This window comes from Malaclemys terrapin, chromosome 3 (genome assembly GCF_027887155.1).
Source record: "Malaclemys terrapin pileata isolate rMalTer1 chromosome 3, rMalTer1.hap1, whole genome shotgun sequence".
NCBI lineage: Eukaryota > Metazoa > Chordata > Testudines > Emydidae > Malaclemys > Malaclemys terrapin.
In genome coordinates this window covers 3,884,310-3,903,215 of record NC_071507.1, presented here as the reverse complement: position 1 = coordinate 3,903,215, position 18,906 = coordinate 3,884,310, and positions in this window count along the sequence as shown.

Here is an 18,906-nt window from a genome sequence, read left to right as displayed (position 1 = left end):
GGCCCTCCTGGGACTCCAGTCACAGCCAATCTATAGAGTAAGCGTAACCTAACATTGTGTGAGTGAGGAAATTAAGTTTGGATATGGAAGGTGAGCATACAGCTCTCAGTCTCTATAAGAGTGGCAAATCACCATGTTTAGTTAGTTAATTTTAGTCAGGTTTTAAGTTAGCTTCTCTTGGGTCTTTCTATAGCTCTCTAGCTTCTCTTAAGTTCTTCATCTTCCACTCGAGAATTGAGGAACCTGGAGCATCGGACTCTTTGACATGCCAGAGGAGAGGCTGGTCCTTTGTCTCTTACACCAGGCTATCAAGGGACCGTGTCAGTATATTAATCTAATCAAATGCACCTCTAGAACAGTATTATTATTATTCTGTAATTGTGATTGATTACTTTTCCCTTTATGCCAATAAAAGTCTTTAGGACTATTTCTGTTCTCAGTGATTGTCTTTATCATACATCCCCAGGGTCCTTGCAAAACTCTGTGTAGCCTGATTCTGGGACAAGAACCATATTATCTTCTGATCAGATTAATTGGTGAGCCTATAACCCATATTATATAAACAATAATATTAATCTCCTAAAATCAGGCAACAGTGCAGATTTATTTTGATAAATACAGCTTAAAAAAAAACAAGGGGGAAATTAATTTGGGAGCTCAAAGGCAAATGCAATTGTTAAGTAATCTAGGCACTGATGCTCCAAGCAGAGAAGAGCCGGGAGTGTGAATAAGAGGGAGAGAGCTCAGCTGCTATTGGAACTCTGACGACATAATCCGGGAAGTGAACTCCTCTTTGAATCCAGTGGTTTTGTATTTAGGAATGCTGGATCCAGGAGTTGATGAGCTAATGGGGAAAGACTTGGTCACTTCTCTGACGTCTTAATACGAAGGGCTCAAGGGTGACTCTGTGGCACTGTGCCCCAAGGAAAAGGTGATTCAGAGATGCACCCCCCTGGGAAGAGCAGGGAGGCAGAATTATTTCCAGAGGGAGAGTGTTCAGGGGTGTGTGAAGGCAGCACTCTTTCTCCTGAGCTCCTACCCAATTCCTCAGGCCAGTGCAGACATGAGAGAGGAAGGGCCATGGCTCCCCTCCTCCTCTGCCTCCTTTGGAGTGTTTTCTCATGCTGGTTTGTTACACATGGGACCCAATCCAAAGCCCACCAAAGTCTGTGGGGGTCTTTCCATTGGCTTCAGTGGGTGTGGATCAGGATCACTTCTATGAAGTGCTGACTCTACATCAGATTCTGTCACCTGCTCCCTGAGTAGGGGCAGATGGGGAAGGGCTCCGGACACCCTCCCCCCAACCATTGCACTGTTCAGAGCAGAGCTCCTCTTTAAGGTCAGCGGGTATCCAGCTGAAATCCCCACTTACCACTGGAAATTCGCCGCACGCATCGGGTCCAGGGCATAGCACGCTAACACAGAGCTGGGGAAAGTGAGATACTTGGGCTACCTTCTCATTTTCTGCTGTGACACCAAATGAATCTCAGCAGTCTGTGGGGATATCAACGAATTGAAGGCATCCTGGAGTAAATTTCCATTTCAGCTGGGACTGAGTGCACAGGCCTAATTTAGTAAAACTAATTAAAAAAATTAACCCCATTGTTCCTATGCTTCATTTAATTTACCTGTGGAGATACAGCCCAGAATCTGGAGGAGAAAATACAAATGTACTCTGCTCTCATTTATGCCCTTCCTCTGAAATCCTTTTGCACCATCGGAATTTGACTCTTTCTGAAAAAGGTCAGAGACTGTAGGACCAAAGCCTGGCTCTTGTCCATTGCTCAAACTTACACACTAATACCACAGCTGAAGCAATATGTACTTAAATACTTTAGCTTTTTCTAATGCTTTTTCTACCTGTCATCCTAAAAGATCTGAAGCCATAGGTTCAGCAGTTACTTCACCAACACAGAAATGCAGCCACCTCTGAAGCGGCGACTGGCAGCTCCTCCAGAGCAGACAGCAACATCACACAACAGTTTAGGACGGAAAATGAAGAACACTGTATCCAAATGAAGCTGCAAGAAGAATTCAGGCAGGCCAGTGAAAGCTGAAGTCCTGAACCTGCAACCACTTAAGCATGTGCTTACCTGTACGTACAAGAGAAGTCCTGTTGACTTCAAGAGACTACCCATATGCATAAAGCTAAGTATATACTGAAGTGATTGCAGGATTGGGGCATAAATTGGAATTTGGTCACAGAACATTGAGGTTAACATCAACCCTCTTGTGAAAATTGACTTGAGATCGTCAAGGGCTCAAGACCTTATGTCTCTTGGTAAAGACTTCACCTCCAGCAGCAGGGTGTCCGTGTAGGCCAGGATGCTATAGTACTGCTTTGGTTTTGACTCCAAATACGATGTATCTCAAATAAATAAAGTAAAAACAAACCATTTAAATGGGTTCTGTTCTAAATTCCAAAGCTATGGAGTAAGGACCTACCCTTGCATGGATCTCTGCACAGAACTGAAATATACAGGAGTTTTGCATGTGAAAGAACTGTATGATCTAACCACAACTTTTCCAAAACACAGTTATTCGTTTCCATTCACCCCATCCCCACAGGGTTTTAACAGCCTATTGGTAGGATAAGGAATGAATGAATGAGGCCCCAATTCTGCAAGGGCCTTAGACACATGCTTTATTTTAAGCAGCCAGTGCTTGAAGTTAGGCATGTGCTTAAGTATCCTGTAGAACTGGGGCCTAAGACCTATGTGATCTAAAATGCTTTCATTCATAAAATCAGCTTTTCCCCAGGTGAGTAATTCACAATTCATTGTCAGATTCTCAAACTGAAAATATCTGCAATACAAAGAATGTGACCGATATGAAGTCCTTGTAGGTCTCCTTTGAACTCCTAATTTCTGTATGGAAATACTTCTTAAAATATGTTCTACATTGGTTATTAGCTTTTACTTGTTAATAATTTGGCAAGGTAATGGAATAGTTCTACCTCCTACCCTCCTCCTCCTTTTTTTTTTCTTCTAGACTAGAGTAAAACATTTTTGGTTTCTAGATGAAATGAGTGGGATTTTCCAAAGCACTCAGGCCTGAATCCTCCAAGGTATTTAGGTTCCTAACTCCTATTGAAATAAATGGAAACTAGGTGCCTACATACCTCTGAGGGATCTGGGCCTCACCACTGGTCTGAAGTCAGCTGTAGATTTACCACTGCCTACAGAAGGAGCAGCAGCAGAGCAATGCTGCGAGCTTTTGAAGATCTCTTTCCAAAAGGGGGACTCTTACAGAGCTGGGTTGTGTTTTCCAAAGGAGTGATTTCTCTTGCTGGAGAGGGCTTTATTTTTTAGTTCACCTCTATCAAAGAGTGCACTTTACCTGCTTGTTTGTTTGAATCCATGGCTGTGCGATGCTGCTCGTCCTCCCTGGGGAGTTCTGGCTCTGGCCTCACTTCAGAGGGCTTTTACTGTGCACTGAAAAGATCCCATGCTTTGGAATAACTAGCATGTGAGTTCAATGAGGAGTCGGATGATCCAAGCCCTGTTTTCAGAAAAAGTATAAGGGGGTTATTGAGTTAGATCTTGAGGCAGATACTCAGAGCAAACGCTGAAGGAGAGAGAACAAGTTGAACTCACATGTCCCAGGAGGGACTACAGGGACAGCACAAAACCCCATGTTCCCAGGACCAGGTGCTGGCAAAGAGGTGGGTGGGTAGGTTTCCATCTGCTTTCCCCTTTAGACTATTTCCTACCCAAGGAGAGAGGCCTTATGGCTTGTTAAACTCTGAGGCAAAACAACCTGGTTTTAAGCATTTGATGAGCACTTACGGAAATGCATTGATTAAAGCATATGCCCCTCTCCGCATTCTACTGCCATTCGTCTGCTGAACACTTCGTAAGCCTGTCTATGGGCCAAGTTATTCACTCGAGATGCTCATTGTGCAGGGTTTATGACTGGTCTCACCGCTGCTCAATGCTGTCCAGTCCCCCTGACTTTCAGAGGCGACGGGCACCTGGAGCGCTCCTTGAGGTTACTGGGTGCTGTTGGCATGCAGCACTGAAAATCAGGCCCAAAGAGCAAGACTACCTTTCCAGCTCACTCTCACACAGAGAGCACAAGCAGCCCCCCCAGCACAGGCACTTATCTCTACCCCTCTACAATCCCCTTGGAGCATCATCTTCTCCTTGGTAAGGACCCCCAGGTTTCACTGGAGGGATCCGGTCATTCCAAATCCCAGATGGCTACAAAGTTGTGTATGTTATAATTCCCACCTGAAATAACCTCCTACTGCTCATACACCTTAAACTCCCCAAGGGCTAGATTATAACCCTCTTTGGTCCTAACCAACATAAAAACACAGAGCAGAATCAGAGCCGCTAGGCTGTGAAATGCTCACACCAACCTTTGGAAAATGCTCAGTAACTACCAGTACTTAGGCTACGTCTACACTACCGCGGTAAGTCGACCTAAATTACGCAACTCCAGCTATGTGAATAACGTAGCTGGAGTCGACGTACCTTAGGTCGAGTTACCGGGGGGTCTACACCACGGAGGGTCAACGGGAGAAACTCTTCTCGTCGGGGATAGAGTACAGGGGTCGACTGAGACTGATCTACTGTCAATTTGGCAGGTCTTCACTAGACCCACTAAATCTCAGTGCGTCGATCCCGGCTGTAGTGTAGACCTGCCCCCAGGCCATGGCTACACTACAAACTTTGGTGTGAGCCAGTTCCGTCGACATAAAGCCGCTGCAGGTAGTATATCGCTTGTGCACATGCATACTTGTCGCCTTGCAGCAGCGCTGCACATACTCACCAGGCGTGCTGGTGGTGAGGCACAGTGCAGTGCACCATGGGTAGGGATTCCAGTGTGCAACCTGCCCCATCTAGTGCACTTTTTGGAAAGTTTTGGCAATGCATGGTGGGGCAGAAACGAGTCGCACAAGGGTGACTGGGAGCAAGGGGTCAACTTTGCAGCATGCAACTGTCTCCATCCCACAATGTCACCTATATCCCATAATTTTTGTGCCTTTTTCAAAAAAACCCCGCAAACATGCATGGCCATCCTTGCTGCCCACCATCTCTGACAGATGCATGGAGCCTGCACACAGCGCTGCACTACTGTCATAAGCATTGCAAGCACAGGACACATGATCCTTCAGTATTTGCAGAGCTGTAAGAAGCACCCAATCAGCGGGGAACATGAAGATGTCGTGGAGAACAGTTTGCTGTGGGACACAGCAAGAACCAATTCAGAGTTGTTGGTGGCATTCATCACTAACAGCTGCAGATGATGGAGTGCCACTTCTTCGCTTGAGAAATGAGCACTGACTGGCGGGATTGCATCGTAAACGCCAGCTTGGGATGATGAGCAGCGGCTGCAGAACTTTCCGATGTGCAAGGCCACATTCCTGAATCTGTGCCTTGAGCTCGCCCCAGCCCTCCAGTGCGGGGACACCACAACGAGAGCTGCACTGACAGTGGAGAAGCGAGTGGGGATCGAACGATGGCAACTTGCGACATGGGATAACTACTGCTCGGGGGAAATCATTTTGGTGTTGGAAAATCCACTGTCATGTAAATGTGCAGGGCCATTAATCGTCTCCTGCTGGAGCGACAGACCGCACGCACATCTCTATTTTGTCACCAGACCACCATGCCACAGTGTCCATCAATAGAAAGAGCCACTTTTCTCTGGTTATGCAAGTTCTCTTGGTGGATCACTCGGGATGCTTCACTGATGTCAAGCTGGACAAATCAAGAAAAGGCATTTCAAAAATGTGTGATACTTAAAAGGGGAGGAGACTAGAGCCTTCCAGTCTGTGACCCCAGGGCAGTGGAGTTCACAACCATGACCCAGAGCAGAGGGTGTCGACGGGCATTGTGGGACGGCTGCTGGAAGACTGTTAAGGTCAACATCAGTAATGCAGTGTGTACACTCACACTGCACCGACCTCAGAACATCAGCCATGGTTCAATGCTGTTTGGAAAGGTGGTGTTAATATATTGCTATAACCAGGGCCGGCTCCAGGCACCAGCTTCTCAAGCAGGTGCTTGGGGCGGCCGCTTGGGAGAGGGGCGGCAGGTCCAGGTATTCGGCGGCAATTCGGCGGACGGGGTCCCTCACTCCAGCTCGGAGTGAAGGACCTCCTGCCGAATTGCCACCGCAGATCACGATCGCGGCCGCAGCTTTTTTTTTTTTTTTTTTTTTTTTGGTTTTGGCTGCTTGGGGCGGCCAAAACCCTGGAGCCGGCCCTGGCTATAACAGGACACTTACATGGGCGAGAGACCAATTTCAGCTAGACACATGCACAACTAGGGTGATGCAAGGCAGCTTATGTTGAGTTTACTTGGTAGTGTAGCCCAGGCCTTAGTGCTCTGAGAGACAGGCTTTTACTGAAGCACTGTAGAAATGCTCGGTAAGTGCATTGCTGAACATTGACTCCAACTGCTTAGATAAAAGGTAGGAGTTTATATGACAGCTGCCATCTGGACTTACACATTGTGGGTGGAACTTGAGTATTTCCAGGGCGAAAAGCATGAGTCTCTACAACTTGAGCTAAAGAGCTGGGCTGTACTTAACACGTTTAGATTACCCCAGGGTGTACAACATGTGACCTATCCAAGGGGATGTGTGTAAATACCTGATGGGAAAGGGGAAAATACCCAGCACTTGGTGCAATCTGGTGTTATGAAGGTCATTCATAATAAGGATGAGATAGCAGCTTCCAAAGGAGGTGCACTCCATAAAGAGAGTAATCAACCCAAATGGTCCTTCAGCAGGCATGGAACTTTAACAAGGTGGCCAAGAGATGCCCTTGCAGTACATCACTGGACATGTTCTGGGCTTTTTTAGGCTATCCTGCACTGCCTATGCAAGCAGAACATTCATTGACCGATTTGACCACCAGTGTGAATGGGGAGGGGTAAAACTTTCACTAACATCAGTGTGATTTTTGCATGTGTAAAGATCAAGAGTTTTAAGTGGGTGCAGGTTGGTGGGATAATTTAATGATTCATTAGATCTGATCTTTATCAGTTAATAGCTGCCTCTTCGTTCCAATGAATCTAAATAGAAGAATGTCAGACTTCTTTTACTGACTGACATGACCCCAATAAGTAACTAGAATTGTTTGCTTCTTGGAAATTATAGCTATAATGTTATGGGGTTTATTTTATGTTTTAAAAATATAGTTCATGAAATAGTAGCACAGTTACAGATTTTAAAGGAACAGGTGATGTAATGTTCTTGTTTCTATGGTAAGGTGAACTCAGACACGTTCTACTTTAGTAGTAATTTCTATCCCTGTTTGGCTTCTTAAATGTGTGGCTTAATATGTTCCTATTTATTAGAGCTGGTCAAAAATTGAAAAAAATAATTGTGGGTGGTTTTTGTTCTGCAGAATTTGAAAATTAACAAGAAAAAATGGACTTGCTTTTCACAATGAGTGGAGAAGAAAGGAAAGAGAATAAAATGGGGGAGTAGAAAAGGAAAACCAAAACATGAAAGATGAAAAATTATGATTGTTTTCAACAAAACATTTCAAAATCACAATTTTTTCACAAAAACATTCCATTAAAAACAGTTGATTTTTCAACAAAAAAAACTTGTTAAAAAATTGGAGTCCACTCTGCCTTTCTGTCGTTAATGTGGACCATTAATTATACAGGAGGTGCAGTATGGCTTCATTAAAGTGGCTGTAGGAACCTTTGCATTTCTCCAAGTGTCTTACTGTGATCAGCTCTAGCATTGCATTGCTGTAGTTTTTGTATTCAATGTTCCAGTCTGTTTGCATGGGAGAAATAGAAGACATTGTCCAGGCTTAATAATACTAGGTGTTCAGGCTTCTATCCTGCAAACACTTCAACCCACACAGAACTATGCTCGTGAGTGGCCTTACTGACTTCAATAGGACTAACTTGTGTTTCCAGGATCAGCCCTGACAACCCAATTAGAATTTGAAACTCACCCCTCTTTCAAGCAACTGTAGTGGTGCAACAGTGACTTTACGCTTTGTAATGCTGAGATTATTTGGCTGCAAACAGTTTCCTGCTAAACTGAGTTAAAATAATAGCCCATCTGTTTCCAGTATGATGGCCATATTTTAGCAACTCTGATAGACAAAAAGCCATTTATTTATTTATTAATGAAAGCTTAGAATTTGCAGAATGAAGCAAAGGCAGGGCGAGACCCTGCAAAATCACAAGATGCACATAGTTTTCATGCCCAGGCTTTTCTGTATCTGATTTTGAGTCATCAGGCTTCTCAGGAGTGTATAGCATGTGTTTCAGTGAGAACATTTCAGAGCGTTCTTGCTGCAAACTGTCCCTGCAACAGACCCTTGTGCCGGTCAGGTTGGAGAGGAAGAATGTGCATTGGAATGGGACATGGGATGACGAGCCATTACACTGTGATAACTGTGGTGTATTGAAAACTGCATTAAAATTATGCACTATCATTTTAAATTTCAGAGGTTTCCCTGGTCCTGCTTGCAGGGTAGGGGGGGTCTGTAGGGAAGTGTGTGATCTGTGCCTAGCACCAGTCAGTCTGCACCAACAGCCTAGAGAAAGGTGGGGGGTGAGTTGTGCTGCTCTGTGATAGGGAGCAGCCTGCTTTGTCTCTTTCTGTTTTGGGTTCTTGTATGTTATCATTCTGGAATCTCAAAAATAAAGTCATGTTACTTTGCAACCTTCCAACAAGAGCACTTTGTTTGCATCTAATTTCTCTGTTTATATGCTGGGAGTAAAATAATAGCAGGTCTTCGAACAGTCCTGGGTTTCATGGGACTGTCCCGCTTTGACCCACAAAACTGCCTGTCCTAGTTGAAGAGGCTCCTATCTTGCGGGACTGGCTGGGATTGGGCCCCCACTCTGGGCATTGCAACCTGGTCCCTGATGGGAGGCGGCAAGGCCAAATTGAAATGAATAGCATTGCAACCCTATGTGCCAGGTCGCAACACCGCACACTGAGATTTGGCCTGGCACACTCTGGCAAGAGGGCCGGGCCAAACCTGAGAGGCATTGTGAGCCAGGGACTAGGTAGCAACACCCAGAGCAGGGAGCCAAGCCCAGCTAGCCCTGCAGAACAGGAGCTGCCGCTATGGGATGAGTGCAGGATGGCTTGCTCTGTAACGCCCCCTGCAGGCCTCCCAGCCCAAATTCGACATTGGTGAGGCCTCATCTGGAATACTGTGTCCAGTTTTGGTCCCCACACTACAAGAAGGATGTGGAAAAATTGGAAAGAGTCCAGCGGAGGGCAACAAAAATGATTAGGGGTCTGGAGCACATGACTTATGAGGAGAGGCTGAGAGAACTGGGATTGTTTAGTCTCCAGAAGAGAAGAATGAGGGGGGATTTGATAGCAGCCTTCAACTACCTGAAGGGGGGTTCCAAAGAGGATGGAGCTCGGCTGTTCTCAGTGGTGGCAGATGACAGAACAAGGAGCAATGGTCTCAAGTTGCAGTGGGGGAGGTCCAGGTTGGATATCAGGAAAAACTATTTCACTAGGAGGGTGGTGAAACACTGGAATGCGTTACCTAGGGAGGTGGTGGAGTCTCCTTCCTTGGAGGTTTTTAAGGCCCGGCTTGACAAAGCCCTGGCTGGGATAATTTAGCTGGGAATTGGTCCTGCTTTGAGCAGGGGGTTGGACTAGATGACCTCTTGAGGTCCCTTCCAACTCTGATATTCTATGATTCTATGATCAGGATCCATCCCACTTTAGCCACTTGACATGTTGGGAGGTAAGCAATAACAATTCTAGCTCTTGCCTGTTTGAGCACATGAGCCAACTTCCTTTGTCCTCTGGACAGTCAAGTTTTCCTGCCATGCACCATGAACAAAGGGCTAAAGCAGTCACTTTCTGGGAAGGCGCTAAGAAGTCTGGGCTATGGGTGGTTGGACTTGTCTCCACTCCATTATGTGGGCTCACTGGAGCCCCAGCTTGTGACGCAGGGTTCAACAATTCCTAATCTGGGGTTACAAATGTAGACGCTCAAGCCCTAGGTTAACAAACCCAGGGCCTGCTAACTCGAGTTCTACCAACCCTGGGCTTACATTGCAGTGTTGACATACCCAGTAAGACTTAGGTGCCTAACCTGCTTAGATACATCCAAATAGGTGTCTACCTACATCTTTATGTGCCTAAATACCTTTGTAAATCTGGTCTTTGGGGCTTATTTTTTCTAGAAGTCCTGAGCATCCACAGTTCCTGTTGACTCTGTACTTCTGTGTGTTAGGCCCCAGATGTCTCAAGTTGGGCCTCCAGAAAATGAAGAACACCCAATTAGTGGCCACTTATGCAAAGTGATTTTGTTGATACCACGTAGGAAGGATACGCCCTGTGCCAGAGCCAGGGATAGGAACTAGTTCTCCTATGTCACCCTCAACTGTCTTAATCATAAGACCATCTTTTCTCTCAATGCCGCTTTCTGTGTCATGCACTACACAGCTCTGCTTCATTCATCACCCATCCTCTGTACGGAATGAGGGAGTGGTACAGTTGAAAAAAGAAAAGGGAATCGTGGAATTAAATCATAATGTGTACACCCAAGGCCATCAAAGTTCTGGAATTTCCTAGTTTTTAAGTCCAAGACTTTCCAACCTTAATAATAATCTTCTAACTTATTTTTGTGTTTAAAATGGGGGCGGGGGGCATAGGGCTCATTCACTCACTCATCTGGGGGCCTGTAATGGAATGTTCACCCCACACAAGGCCTGAAGGGGTAAATTAGGCCAATTAACCTATAGGTCACACCTGGAGGAAAGCCAGGGGGTACTAAGGAGGAGCTGGGCTGGGTTTATAAAGCCAAGGAGCTGGCAACAGAAGAGAAGTAGGCTGCAGTCACTCCCTGGGAGAACAGAGGTGAGGTTGGAGCGTTACTCCCTCGGAGGTGGGAGTTGTAGGGCTGGCAAACCCAGAGAAGTGGGGAGAGCCAGAAGGTAAGGAAGAGCACAGGGAAAAGGCACCAAGGTTTAGGATGGTGCAGGCCTTGGCTGCTGACTAGAGGGTTCCTGAGCTGGAAGCCGGAGTAGAGGGTGGGCCCTGGTTTCCCTACCTGCCACTGGGGAAGTGCCGCTGGTTGGACGGTGAATGGGGAGACTGCTTAAGCCTATTCATTAGAAAAGACTTTGATTCCCTGGAAGGAGGAAACACACATAGTGACCTGGCCAGAAGGCCAAGTCCTGAAGAAGGAGCCCCTGGAGTTGCAGAGACTGAGAGAGAGCGTCAGTAGGACATGCAGCGAGCAGCAGAAGTGGGCTCCGGATCTGGAAGACCCTAATCCCAAGAGCAGTCAGGAGGACCTAGTGGTGCGTGCACCCTGTGACAGGTCCTCCAAGTATTTTATGAAGGTGAATATGCAGGAATAGTTCAATTTGCATATGCTTCCTGTCCACGTACATCATGAGCAGGACCTTCTAGATCAAAGCACTGACCTCTTCTACTTGTGCTGAAGGAGTGATTCCATTAACTGGTAGCAGTCGTAGGCTGTTATTGCTAACACCCTGCCAGCGTGTTACATAGCATGCATGTCTCTGTTCAGGCTCCCCCCTTTTGTACTTCTCCCATGCATGGCTCATCAGCTGGGGTTTAAACCTTCAGCATCACAGCTGAGATCTCTACCTCATGATCTAAAGGAGCAATCTGTTAGCTGGTAGCAAGATAAGCAACTCTTCTCAGCCAATGTGTTATACAGCCAAGCATACCAATTTGTAACAGTCATTTGGAGAAGTGATGCAGCCAAGTCAGAGATTTGGGTCTGCCACATGGGATAATTAGGATCTATTCCCAGGTCTGCCAGAAGTGACCTTATGCAGCCTCTCAGATAATTAACAACCTTATGTAAAATATTGAGATTAGTTGCCTGCCTTCTTGAGTTGAGCTAAGGAATATAAGCTGTGCAGAATTATTAACACCAATCAATGGGACAGTTCGTTATCATTTCTATTATGGTAGCACTCAGAGGTCCTGAGTAAGGATCAGGACCCCATTGCGGTAGGCACAGTCCCTGCATAATAATAATGAGTCTCTGTTCAAAAGAGTTTCCAGTCTATACATATGATGAGACCACAACAGATGGATAAAGCATAGAAATGGAAAGGGAAAAACTAGGGCCTGGTCTACACCTAAAACTTAGGTCACACCCCTGAGAGATGTTGTCAAACAGACTTAAGCCCTGGTATGGACACCACTAGGTCAATGGTAGAATTCTTCTGTTGACCTTGCGACTGCCTCTTGAGGGGGTGGATTTATGACAGCGACGGAAAAAAACAAACCCTCGCTGGAGCAAGTGTCTACAGTGCTACAGCTGTGCTGCGGTAGTGCTTGTCGGGTAGACATGCCTTAGCTTAACTGTAAGGTGAGATTGGGGAGGGGGAACGTTAGTGTATGTTGCAGGTGCGTGGGACTGATTGATAGAGGGGTGGAGTCTGTCAATAAGAGTGTGAATGTGATGCACAGGGCTGAGGTATGTCATACCTCTGGACAGTTCCTTGCTTGTACTGCTTGGGTGCAGGCATGTTGTCTGTAAGCAACTTTAACTTTATTTTAACAACCGTTTTTCATTGTGGAGAAAATTCTGTCCAACTCCTGGATGGCTGCACTGGGGTGGAGGATGGAGCAAGAAACTTAGTCATAGATCCCAAGGGACCATTGTGATCATCCAGTCTGGCCTCCCGTATAAGACAGGCCTTGCACAGCTGCAGAAGGGCTGCTGGCATTGGTCATGGCAATTGCTGCGCTCTGTGGAGCAGAAGCAGGAGCGGGATTGCAGCAAGGAGTCAGAGAAAAGGCACTGCCTGGAACCTATCCACCCTTCTGCACCACCCCACCTGCCTCCTTCAGGGCCCCCTGCTAAATAGGTTAACAATGTCTAAGTAGGGCCAGAGAGTCCTTCCCATCCTAGCAGTGCGGCTGTCTTTCATTTGACCCATAACTGCAGTTTGTAATTTCCTGATGTGTCCCTAGGTGCTTCATGAAATAATTGCATTATGTTGGATGCTTTCCAGCCTTCAAGGATTACTCCTGGACTCAGTCAACATAGAACATTGTCTCTCTGGCCCTATTTCTCCTGAATTGCTGAATACCCAGGGCAAAATTCATCAGTCCTTATTCAGTCCTAATTCAGGCAAGACTCCCCTCTTCTCTGAATTAGGACTGACTCAGAACAGCGGGGTTTCACCCTCATCTTCTGGTTCTTTGTTTTCTTAGTATTAGGAGCTCTTATCCCTTTATAATTTCTGTTGCAACAGTACGTGTATATATTGCTTTTTCCAAGCCAATACATTTGATTTGGTTGAATATCTTCTACCTCCTTCCTACAGTATGGAAAAGGCTTTGAAAAATAGGAAGTGGGTGGCTCAGGGGAGCAGTAATAGGAAATGAGATCCTTCGTGTGTAGGCTGCCGTTTCAGATCCTGTCTCCAATTGGTAGTGCATGCATACGCCAAAGAAATGTGGGAGCAACTCTAGTATTCCATCCAGGAGGATGCTTTGCTGTACTGTTGGTAGGACTCGCCTCAGCAGTCATGACTTCCAAGGTTCACCTCATTTGCCAGCTCGCAGAGAAGGTTTGTTGTTTTGTTTTTGCACCTATTAACGCTAGAAAAATATTTTAAAAAATGGAAGTTCACACTGTGCAATTTCAGCGTGTCACCAGCGCCAGGAGCAGTCTGGTCGGCTCGCCAGGCATTCCATACCCTTGCTCTTGGCAAACATACTAACTACACACATTTATTCAACTGTAGCCTGCTCATCACCCACCAAAGCTCAAACTCCTCTTTGCCCTACCCCGCCCAACCCGCCTGGGGGAGCAGCGAGACAGGCTTGGCATGTTCTGGCTCTGTTGGAGAGAATTCTCCAGGGACAATCCTCTGTTACCCGTGCTGCATCATTTTAAAAGTGAAGCTGTTACCTCCAAGGAGAGAGATGGTCTTGAAGGCATGGTATCCAGAATCCAAACAGTTCATGCTTTTTTACATCACCTCCCACACCCTGAATGACATCTGAGAACAAACTGAAGACCAGTGTCTGCTTTGGCGGACAGGCGGACTTAGCATCAGAAGCACTATGCGAAGACTCTGTTCTGCCCAGTTTGCCTTGGGGGAGTAGCTCTTACATGAGAATACCCACCTCAGGGTGATTCACCAGGCAGAAGGATTGTAGGAGCAGACAATAGCTGCTTTTTTTTGCTTTTGCTAAAATTTCGGGATCTTCAGGGATAGCCCCACAGAGCTGGCAATGCAGCTGTCCAGTCTGGGCGTGACCATCGCCAACTTCGAGCATCCAGAAATCATGAGATTGAAAACTATAAATGGGAGGTTCTTTCTCTTTGCATTCTGTGTTTTGAGCCTCGGGGGGCTCTTGTGTCATGTTTTCAAGCTTTGTTCTGCAACCATGAGGCTAGCAGCAGCTGTTGTGGGGTTTTTTTTTTTTTCAATGAAAGCTGAATTTCTCATGAAATCATCAGATTAAAACACCAGAGAGTGTGTGGTAAAATTGCAAGAGTTGGCAACATTGCCTCACAAATATTTTAGGGGGGTTTACAGAGATTGAATAATGCAGGTCACTGCCTCTGGAAGCTTGACAGTGAGGGCTTGTCTACATGGGCACGTTTCTGAGCAGCAAAGCACTTTTTGCGCTTACACTGCAGACGTGCACACACTGCCAAGCCACCCTGTGCGCAGAAACTCCGCAGTGACAGCGTTGCAAAAAACCCACCTCAACGAGAGTCATCAGGCTATTTGCACAGCGGCTCCAGCGCTCTATGGCCAGTGTCGACACTTGATTGCTTTCTGCGCTGTCATTGGCCTCCGGAGCTGTCCCATAATGCCTCAAGTGACTGCTCTGCTCATTGTTTCGAACTTCCTGGAGACGTGCCCCCCCCTCCCCCTTTCAAAACACAGTTTCTGACAGCCCTTGTGTGCTGTGCTAATCTGCTCCGGGACACACAGCAAACCATTAACGTGGAATGCTTGGGCTGTTGAACACAGAGGGGTGTGTGTGTGTGTGTGTGAGAGCGCGAGAGAGAAATTGTTGTGCAGAGAGCCCGGGGGGGGGGCCCTAATGTTGGGGTTTCCCCCGCCTCAGGACTGATTGCTTCCTGCAACTGTCTGAACTTACAAGACAGCATACTGACATACTCTCTCCACCCACTACACACACACACTCTCCCCCCACACACACACATTTCAGTTGAACAGCAGCTGGCAATGTAGTAGGATGCCCATGGAACAATAGGATTGGGAAACCTTCTGCAAGTGACGCTGTGCCTGCCCCATGGAGCATTGCAAACCCTTCCCAAAGCACCCTGCGGCCAGTTGCACAGTGGGATAGCTACCCACAATGCACTGCTGTCTTTGCCTTGCAAGAGCTGCTAATGTGAATGCGTGCCAGCGTCACAAGGAGCACAGTGTAGACATGCAACGGAGGTTTAATTCCAGCATTTTAATAAACGTGGTATCACTTGTGGCACAGAAACTTGCCAGTGTAGACATACCCTGAGATAGATTGGTGGGTGGCAATGGTACAGGGGTACAAAGCATTGTGGGTTTTTTCTTCTGCTTTTTAAGGAATGGGGGAAAAAATCCCCATTCCCTATTTTTATACTCTCTTGTCCTTTCCTTTATCCAGCCAAGCGCTCAGATGGCAGCAGGGCTGCAGATCTCACCTTCACTTTGTCTATACGGGGAAATTGACCAGCAAAGCTATTCCAGACTAATGATTCCATTGTAGCTATTCTGGAATAACTCCCCCATGGGCAAAAGGCAACAGAGGGTCCTGTGGCACCTTTGAGACTAACAGAAGTATTGGGAGCATAAGCTTTCGTGGGTAAGAACCTCACTTCTTGCATCTGAAGTGAGGTTCTTACCCACGAAAGCTTATGCTCCCAATACTTCTGTTCGTCTCAAAGGTGCCACAGGACCCTCTGTTGCTTTTTACAGATTCAGACTAACACGGCTACCCCTCTGATACTTTCCCCCATGGGGACGCTCTCGGCCAGACAGAGGGCTTGTCTACACATCCAGCTCTGCAGCCTGTCTGGTGAAGACACTCTATGCCGACAGGAGAGCGTAATACAACCACCTCCACGAGAGGCAGGAGCTGTGTCAGCGGGGGACGCGCTCCTGCCAACATCGCGCTGTCCACACTGGCGCTTATGTCGGTGTAACTTGTGTCACTCGGGGAGTGGTTTATTCACACCCCTGAGTGACGTAAATTATGCCAATATAAACTGTAGTTTAGACATGGCCTAGTCTAGTAGCAAAGTCTAGTGGAATAGTTCTTCTGGAAAAGCGATGCTGGTCAATTTCCCTAGGTAGCGAAGGCTCCTTTCAGGGCTAGCAAGTATACGTTTTCTCCCTGTGTGATGAGACAGAACTAGATTGGGTCTGACTACCTCATTGGCCCCTGCAGCCTAGGAAGCTGAGGCTACTGGGGACTGCCCCCCCCCCCCAGTCTTTCTGACCCCCCCACCCCAAAAGAGAGCTGGTCTGTGACATGCCCTTTAGAGAAGAAAGGAGGATAGGTAGATATGGGTCACCCAGCATGTCTCTTCTTCCCAGCAGCCTGTAGGTGAGGAGATTGGAGCCCCTCCCAGCAGTCAGGAGGACAGAGTATGACACACTGACTCTGAATACTGCAGTGAGGGCCTGTGGACTTGGTGGGATGCTGCCCCTAATGAAGTTAAATATTAAAAGCACTGATCTATTGGATTCAGTTTAATAATCTCACTTGGTGCCTGTTTCCTGGGCCTCTAGTGCAGCCACAGAACGGATCCCCGTCCAGCACTGGTGCAGAATTCAGAGTGCTGGGGACTGTTGGCACAGGATTTAGGCCATGTGCCATATGCCAGTGGTTCTCAACTAGGGGTACGCAGGGGTCTTCCAGGGGGTACATCAACTCATCCAGTTATTTGCCTAGTTTTAAAACAGGCTACATAAAAAACACTGGGGAAGTCAGTACAAACTCAAATTTCATACAGCCAATGACTTGTTTACACTGCCCTATATACTATACGCTGGAATGTAAGGACAATCTTTATACTCCAGTTGATTTATTTTATAATTATATGGTAAAAATGAGAGTAATTTTTTAGTAATAGTGTGTTGTGACACTTGTATTTTTCTCTGATTTTTGTAAGCAAGTAGTTTAAGTGAGGTCAGGGGCGACAGGTTCTTCCTAAAAGTGTGTGGGAGAGGCACAAGGCCCCCCCATTCTGGTGCCCCTGAGTGAGGTGGAATTTGGGGATATGCAAGACAAATCAGACCTGAAAGGGGTACAGTAGTCTGGAAAGGTTGAGAGCCACTGCCATATGCAATGGCAAACAGAGCATTGGTAAATATCCCTGAGAGAACTTGGGGTGACCATGCATAGGTCAAAAGATACTTTACAGAGGAACAAAGGCACATTGAGACCTAGGATATCTCCCCAGACCATGGGATACAAGCAAAGGGAGAGGTCAGTGGAGGAATCTGCCTTCCCATGCACGCTCTGCAAGCAACAGGCCAGTTGTTTCTGGCAGCAGGACCACTGACTGGGGGAACAACTCCAGCCAGAGCCTCCTGACTGGGAGACTGCTCTGACCCGGAAACACAAAACACCCGATTCCATCGCCAACCGGCCAGGAGCCTGCACCTCATTCTACAAGATGCTAACGTGGAGTCAGTGATTTGCAGAGTTCCAGCCTCCAGGTGGGATTATGGTAACACTTCGATCAGAGCGAGGAAAAGCTCTAACTGGTGCAAAACGCAGCAGCCCGTCTGCCTAGCAACACAGGCCAACAGGAACATCCCAGCGCAGTCATACCGGCTCCCTGGTATATAGTGGTCACAGTGCAACGTCTCCATCCGTAACCAAAGCCCTCCATGTAGGGTGACCAGATGTCCCTATTTTATAGGGACAGTCCCGATTTTTGGGTCTTTTTCTTATATAGGCTCCTATTACCCCCCACCCCCATCCCGATTTTTCACACTTGCTGTCTGGTCACCCTACCTCCATGGGATTGGCCCTTGGCCCCGACTGCTTGAGAGAACCTCTCCCGGCAAGACCACGGCCTCTCACCTCAGCAGCATTCTACTGGAACAATGCAACTGCCGGCCAATAGGAGGGGACTGCTGAACCCAGCACAGGGCTCAAAACGTTCCCAGGAGCTGGACCATGGGACTTGCTACCAGAAGAGATGACAACGACCACGGAATGGGCCAGTTTCACAACAAAATGCAGAGCTCATCGCTGCAGCTTAGTTTCCCCCCTAGACACACTCGCGCTTTCTCTCGCTCACACAATCGGCTGATCAAGCTGCTTCTCCTACAAACTGACAAGGAAGGCAGAGACTTCGCTTGTTCCTATCTTGCCACACTCGCCAGGTGCTGCCCAGATTGCCCAGTGATGGGGCCAGTCCAGAACATCCCAGCCCAGGGTAACGCAGGGACTGACCATGGCAAACCTGATGTAGCAAAGGGACAGTTTAGTGCGAGCAAGAAATTGGTCTAGGAAGGCTTTTTCTGCCTGATGCTTTGCAGCCCTTTGGCTGCAGCTGTCCCTGAGGGACGCTCACCTCCTCCTGCAGACACCCCACAGGAAGGCCCCAGAGACGGAGCTAAAATCAGGTTCCTCTCATTGAGTTTTGCCACATCATTCCATGGGGGCGAGGAGTGGCATTTTCCCTCCTCCCTGGGGAAAGAACAGGGTTCTGCCCCTCAAATCAACACATCGCCCCCAAACCGGCAGAGATCCCAGGAACCAAAGCCATCCAGAGCAGTGCCTGTCCTGCCCCAGCTCTGGCAGCCTTGGCCTCCCACCTCTCCAACTTCCAGTGGAGCTGCACTGCCATGGCCTCCTCCACTAGAGACTGCCCCTGGAGCGTCCCCTTCTCCCCACAACAGAGGAGTCATTGCGCAAAAGTTAGCGCAGCAGGAGTCTGCATCGACTTCTCAGCAGATCGAATGT